Raw genomic sequence first — 6,097 nt, forward strand, 5'->3', positions numbered from 1 at the left:
GAAGAAATTCTTTCCGTTACTCTTTCTGGATTAGGAGAATCTTCATCAGAATCTTTGTTATCTCGGAGTTCTATGTCAGAAGGAAATAATGTTGAGGTTACATCAGAGCTTCTCAGAGTACTGGTCTATCAGATCATCAGAACTAAGACCCGTGGATGTTTAGAGCTTCTGGTTCTTCCTTCTTGCTTTGCTCGGATTCAGAACTTCTTGAGCGGACTTCTTCCTCAGATATGTCTGATCGTCTAGTACTTTGTATCTGATCATAGTTTGCATCTGATAAAACGATCAGATTCCTTTGTTGTTGTTCAGAGTCCTGCACACTTAGAGAATTTTCGTTAGGGTGCCATTATTGGTTTCATCCTTTGTTATCATCAAAATCCCAGAATTCTATTGTAGAACTAATTTTGTTCTTACAATCTACCCCTTTTTGATGATGACAAAACAATCTTAATTTTGGAGATGAAACATTTAAAGATAAGAGTTTTTAGATCAGATAGAAATGAGCTCCCCCTGAGATAAGTCTGGGAGTTCAGAAGTTCTTACCGGAGCTTCCATGAGATGATGTTTCAAGATTCTCTTCTGCAATTTTCTAAGTCAAAAAAGGATTAGGACCAATTTATAAACAATGTTCGGAGAGTACTAAAAGGATTTAGATATGTTTTCATCAGAGATGTTTTTAGTTCTCCCCCTTTTTGTCAGAATCAAAAAGACAGTAAAGAATATAGAGCAAAAAGGCATATATATATATATATATATATATATATATATATATATATATATATATATATATATATATATATATATATATATATATATATATATATATCAAAAATGCTAGAAGCACAGATAACAATCAAGAGCTAGAGCAAGCAAAACAGGCAAAGCAGAAAGCAACAAACAAATCAGAGCAACAAGCAAAGGAAAAAAATCCTAGGTGCCTAAGGGTTGGGAGGTGGAGGCATCCTCTTGAGCAGCTGGGTCATCAGATTCTGAATGTTGACATTGACTGAATCATGTTGATCCAATCTGGCTCGGACTTCTTTTTGCTCTTTCTGAAGGTCTTCAAGTGTTTTGAGAACCAGAGGTACAAAGGTGGAGGACTCCCCCTGATTCAGAGCATCCGGTTCTACCCTAGTGGCAGATTCTTCAGCAAGACGAGCTTCAGCTTTAGCGGCAGCTTTGGCTTCAGCTTCAGCAGCAGCTTTAGCTTCAGCTTCAACAGTAGTAGCAACCTCAGCTAGAGCTTTGGCTTCAGCTTCCTAATCCTTTGCATTTCTTCTTGTCTGGCTTTCTCTTCTGCTTCCTTGCGGGCTCACTCCTCAGCTTCTCTGGCTAGGTGCTCCTGGAGTCTTAGCTCAGCGTCTCTGATGAAGTCGTTTCTGGCTTGCTCAGAGAGGCCCTTCAATTTGAAGGCTTCAGCGGTCATCCAGCCAATAACTCTATTCTAGTGTGTCCTTATAGCTGAAGGATCATCATTGATGCCAGAGTTGATGGTCAGAGACTTGACCTTGTCAACTGAAGCTTCTGCAAACAGCATTATTGCTTCCTCTAGGGTTGGCAGGGTGTTTTCTGGTTTAGAGGGTGGAGGTGAAGAAGTGGGAGGGCTTAGGTTGAGAGTGGGAGTTTGTGGTTCAACGGATGTATTTGGTGGGTGTCTGTCAGAGTTGTTTGGATGAGTTTCAGCGTGAGGTGTTTCAGATGGTGGAGCGTCATATGTGGTAGGGTTTGGTTGTTCCATGGGTAATGAAGTGACGTCTAGTTTAGGTGTGGGTTGTGGTGGCTGTTGTGAGGCCAAAGTTCAAGTTTGGAGTTGGGCCAGAGTGGGAGATGAAGGGTCAGAATGTTTTGTGTCTGTGGAAATGTTGTAGTAGGGGGGTGATTCGGGAGAAGAAGATGAAGATGGTGAGGTGGTTTCGCTCAGCATTTCTGCGTCAGAAATAGGTAAGGTTGTCGTGGCAAGGTTAAATTTCTGGGATGGTTGGTGAGATGTTCTGGTGGTTGAGGGAGGGGTTTCAGAGTTTGTTTAAATATGTTGGGTTGAGGGATAGAAGAAGCAATGTCATGTGTTTGTACAGAAGGAGCAAGAGAAACCGACTTACTAGAAGGTCCAGGCAGAGGTGCTAGAGGTCTTGATCCGGAGGATTCTCCTAGTCTTGCCTTCTTAGCTTGCTTCGCCTTCTCAGAGGGTCCTCGTGGACGCTTCATGAAGTTTGGAGGCTCATCTGGCAGCTGGCTTATGTTAAAGTCTAAGATATCTACTCCTTCTTTCCTCAGATCATCTAAGTAATAAAGGATTACCTCTGGAGGGTCGATCTTTGAGAATAGATAGAGTCCGTGTGGGATCTTCCTCTGATCTTTGAGAGCTTCCCATGAGGTGTCCATAGTAGGTTTGAACTTGACTTGATCCAGAATCCTCATGCTCTTCAGATTTTTGGCGTTTAGAGCTCTGTCAGTGTCGATCATCACGTCTTCCATGAGTCTGAACGTGATCAGGTGGTCCACGAGGCGGCTTTCAATCAGAACATCAGAGATTAGCCTTCCTAGAGGGATGTAGTTTCTGGGTTTCATGTTGTTTCTTGTATCTCATACAGAATCTCTAAGGTACTTGAAAAGGAGTGCTGGAAGGCAGAGCTTCAAACCCTTGTGGATGCAGTACATGATGCACTTCTGGTTTGTGTTGATGTAGTCTGAAGAGTTTGTGGTTGGGCGATGATGGATGGTGCCCTGGATGATCTTCAGCCAGACCCGGAGGTTCTGATGTAACTCTTTGTTCTTGGAGTGGTTGCCTTTAGCGTTTTGCTTGAAGATAGTTGGGTTAATCTCATGGGACATATATTTTGCCCTAGGATTAATGTTGTAGATTCTTCTTCCTCCATCCTTCTCCATGCCCCAGAAGAGCAGCAATGGACTTCTTAGTTATCACCATTTTGACTCCCAGAACATAGGAGACTATGTAGTGATCATCAGCATCAGCGAATCTCCAGAATTCCTTCACTAAATTTGTGTAAACTGGACCATAAAGACGTTTGAAATAATTTCCCCAACCTTGATTCCTGAGTTCGTCAGTGAGGTTAATACCATTTATGCGCATGTTGTCAAAATCCACCAAGGATTCACATAAGACTTCCAGTTTCTCAAATGGCGTTGCAAGATTGATGTGAGGCTCACGATCGAGAATGTGAGGCTCTTTGTAGATGGGAGTTGAGATGACATCGGTAACCGCTGGGTTTGGGTTGCTTGAACTTGGAGCTTGTTCATTTGAATCCATTTGTTGAGAGAAGTTGTAGACTGATTGTTGTTGGGCATCCATGAATGTTGTTGAGAGTTGTGTTGAAGGTTGAAGAATGTTGCAGAAATACCTTGAGAGAGAGCTGAACTTGCAGAGGGTTGTGAGTGCGTGAGAGTGAAAAGTGTGCAATGTGTGAATGGAGGTGTTTAAATTCCCAAATTAGGGCGCATGCAAAACGACACACAAACCAGAGCTTAGCACAAAAACCAAGTCAGCACGTTTAGAGGGAAAATGATTACAGCTCATAAATGATGTCTAATCCCAACAGTCAGTACACTGCTCGAGGAGATCTCAAGAGACTGTTCCTTGATTACTGCTAGACAGCTATCTAGAAGTTCCAAGGTCAGACGCAAGGTACTCCACGTGTTTGATTTATTTGATCTTCAGGAATACCAAGGGATTGGTTCCTGGAGATTTCTAAGTCAGATGACTTCTAACTAGGTAGGAGTATCAGAGTCAGAGGCAGAATCCATTTTGTTTACATCAGAATCTTATTTTACAAACTCGGAGGCATATTTTATTCAGGGCAATTTTGAATGTTCAGATTCTTTAAGATAAAGAGGAATCTATCTTCAGCTAAGGGTTTAGTAAAGATGTCAGCCCATTGATGATCTGTATCAATGAATTTCAATATTACTACCCCTTTCTGAACATAGTCTCTAATGAAATGATGTTTTATTTCTAGGTGCTTAGCTCTGGAGTGTAAAATAGGATTCTTGCTTAAACAAATGGCAACAGTATTGTCATAGAAGATAGGAATGTTACTCTCAAAGATTTGCAGATCCTCTAATTGATTATTCATCCAGAGCATCTGAGTGGTGCACAGTGATGCTGAGATGTATTCCGCTTCTGCAGTAGACAAGGCTATGGTTGAGTGTCTTTTGCTGGCCCAGGATATTAGATTCTTTCCCAAGAGCTGACAATTTCCAGATGTACTTTTCCGTTCCATTTTGTCTCCTGCGTAATCTGCATCACAAAAACCAGACAATCTATACTCTGATGTTTTCTCATACATCAGGCCCAGGTTAGGAGTTCCTTTCAGATATCTAAGAATTCTCTTAACTGCTGTTAAATGAGATTCTCTAGGATCTGATTGGAATCTGGCACAGAGATAGACACTAAATAGAATATCATGACCAGTAGCAGTCAGATAGAGAAGGGAGCCTATCATACCACGATAGAGCTTCTGACAAACCTTTTGACTGACTTCTTCTTTTTCAAGAATGCAGGTTGGATGCATGGGTGTCTTTACAGGTTTGCATTCAGCCATTTCCAATTTCTTCAGAATGTCTTTTATGTATTTACTTTGATGAACGTAAGTGACTCCTGAAGTTTGATTAATTTGAATTCCTAGAAAGAACTTTAGTTCTTGCATTAAGCTCATTTCAAATTCTGCCTGCATTAGCTCAGAGAATTCTCGACATACAGAGGCGTTAGCTGAACTAAAAAGGATATCATCAACGTATATCTGGCATATCATGAGATCATTATTAATGTTTTTATAGAAGAGTGTAGAGTCAACTTTTCCTCTGATAAAATCATGTTCCAGAAGAAAATTACTTAATCGTTCATACCAAGCTCTGGGAGCTTGTTTTAATCCATATAAAGATTTCTTAAGTTTAAAAACATGTTCTGGATAATTTGAATTTTCAAAACCTGGAGGTTGGTTGACATACACTTCTTCTGATATATAACCATTAAGGAATGCGCTCTTGACATCCATTTGATACAGTTTGATAGAATGATTTATAGCGAATGAGACAAGTAAGTGAATGGATTCTAACCTGGAAACTGGGGCAAGGTTTCATTGTAGTCAATGCCTTCTTGTTGACTGTAACCTTGAGCCACCAGTCGGGCTTTGTTTCTAACAACTTCTCCTTTCTCATTCAGCTTGTTTCTGAACACCCATCTGGTTCCGATAATGTGAGTGCCTTTTGGTTTAGGAACAAGATCCCAGACGTCGTTCTTTGTGAATTGATCTAGCTCTTCTTGCATGGCTAGAACCCAATCGTTATCTTGAAGTGCCTCATCACAGGAAGTAGGCTCGATCAGAGATACTAGTCCCAGAGGAGTTTCTTCAGGATATTTGAAGGTAGACCTAGTTCGGATAGGTTCATCCTTGTTTCCTAGAATCAACTCTTCAGATATGTTGAGGAGACTTTTAGCTTTCTTTGGGATTGCTGGGGATTTAGTTCCTTCTGAGGTTTGAGTGGCAGTTGCTTCAGGAGCTTTAATCTTCTCGTCAGAACCTGCAAGAGTAATCTCCAGATCTGTAAGTTTCTCAACTAGCTTTGACTTTTCAGGGTCAAGCTTATCATCAAATCTGACATGAATTGATTCTTCCACAACTTTGGTTTCTGTATTGTATACTCTGTAGCCTTTAGAGCGTTCTGAGTATCCTAACATAATACCTTTTTGTTCTTTGGAATCAAACTTGTTCAGATGTTCTTCGGTATTTAAAATAAAACAGGAACATCCAAAAGGATGAAAATAGGAAATGTTGGGTTTTCTTCCTTTACACAGTTCATAGGGAGTCTTCTCCATAATAGGTCTTATGGAGATTCTATTCCGAATATAACACGTTGTATTTACAGCTTCAGCCCAAAAGTGCTTAGCCGCATTTGTTTCATTGATCATGGTTCTGGCCATCTCTTGGAGTGTCCTATTCTTCCTTTCTACAACTCCATTTTGTTGTGGAGTTCTAGGGCAGGAGAAATCATGGGATATTCCATTAGATTCAAATAATTCCTCAAAAAATTTATTTTCAAATTCCCCACCATGATCACTTCTGACTCTGATGATTTTAGA

This window comes from Lathyrus oleraceus, chromosome 7, assembly GCF_024323335.1.
Source record: "Lathyrus oleraceus cultivar Zhongwan6 chromosome 7, CAAS_Psat_ZW6_1.0, whole genome shotgun sequence".
Taxonomy (NCBI): Eukaryota; Viridiplantae; Streptophyta; class Magnoliopsida; order Fabales; family Fabaceae; genus Lathyrus; species Lathyrus oleraceus.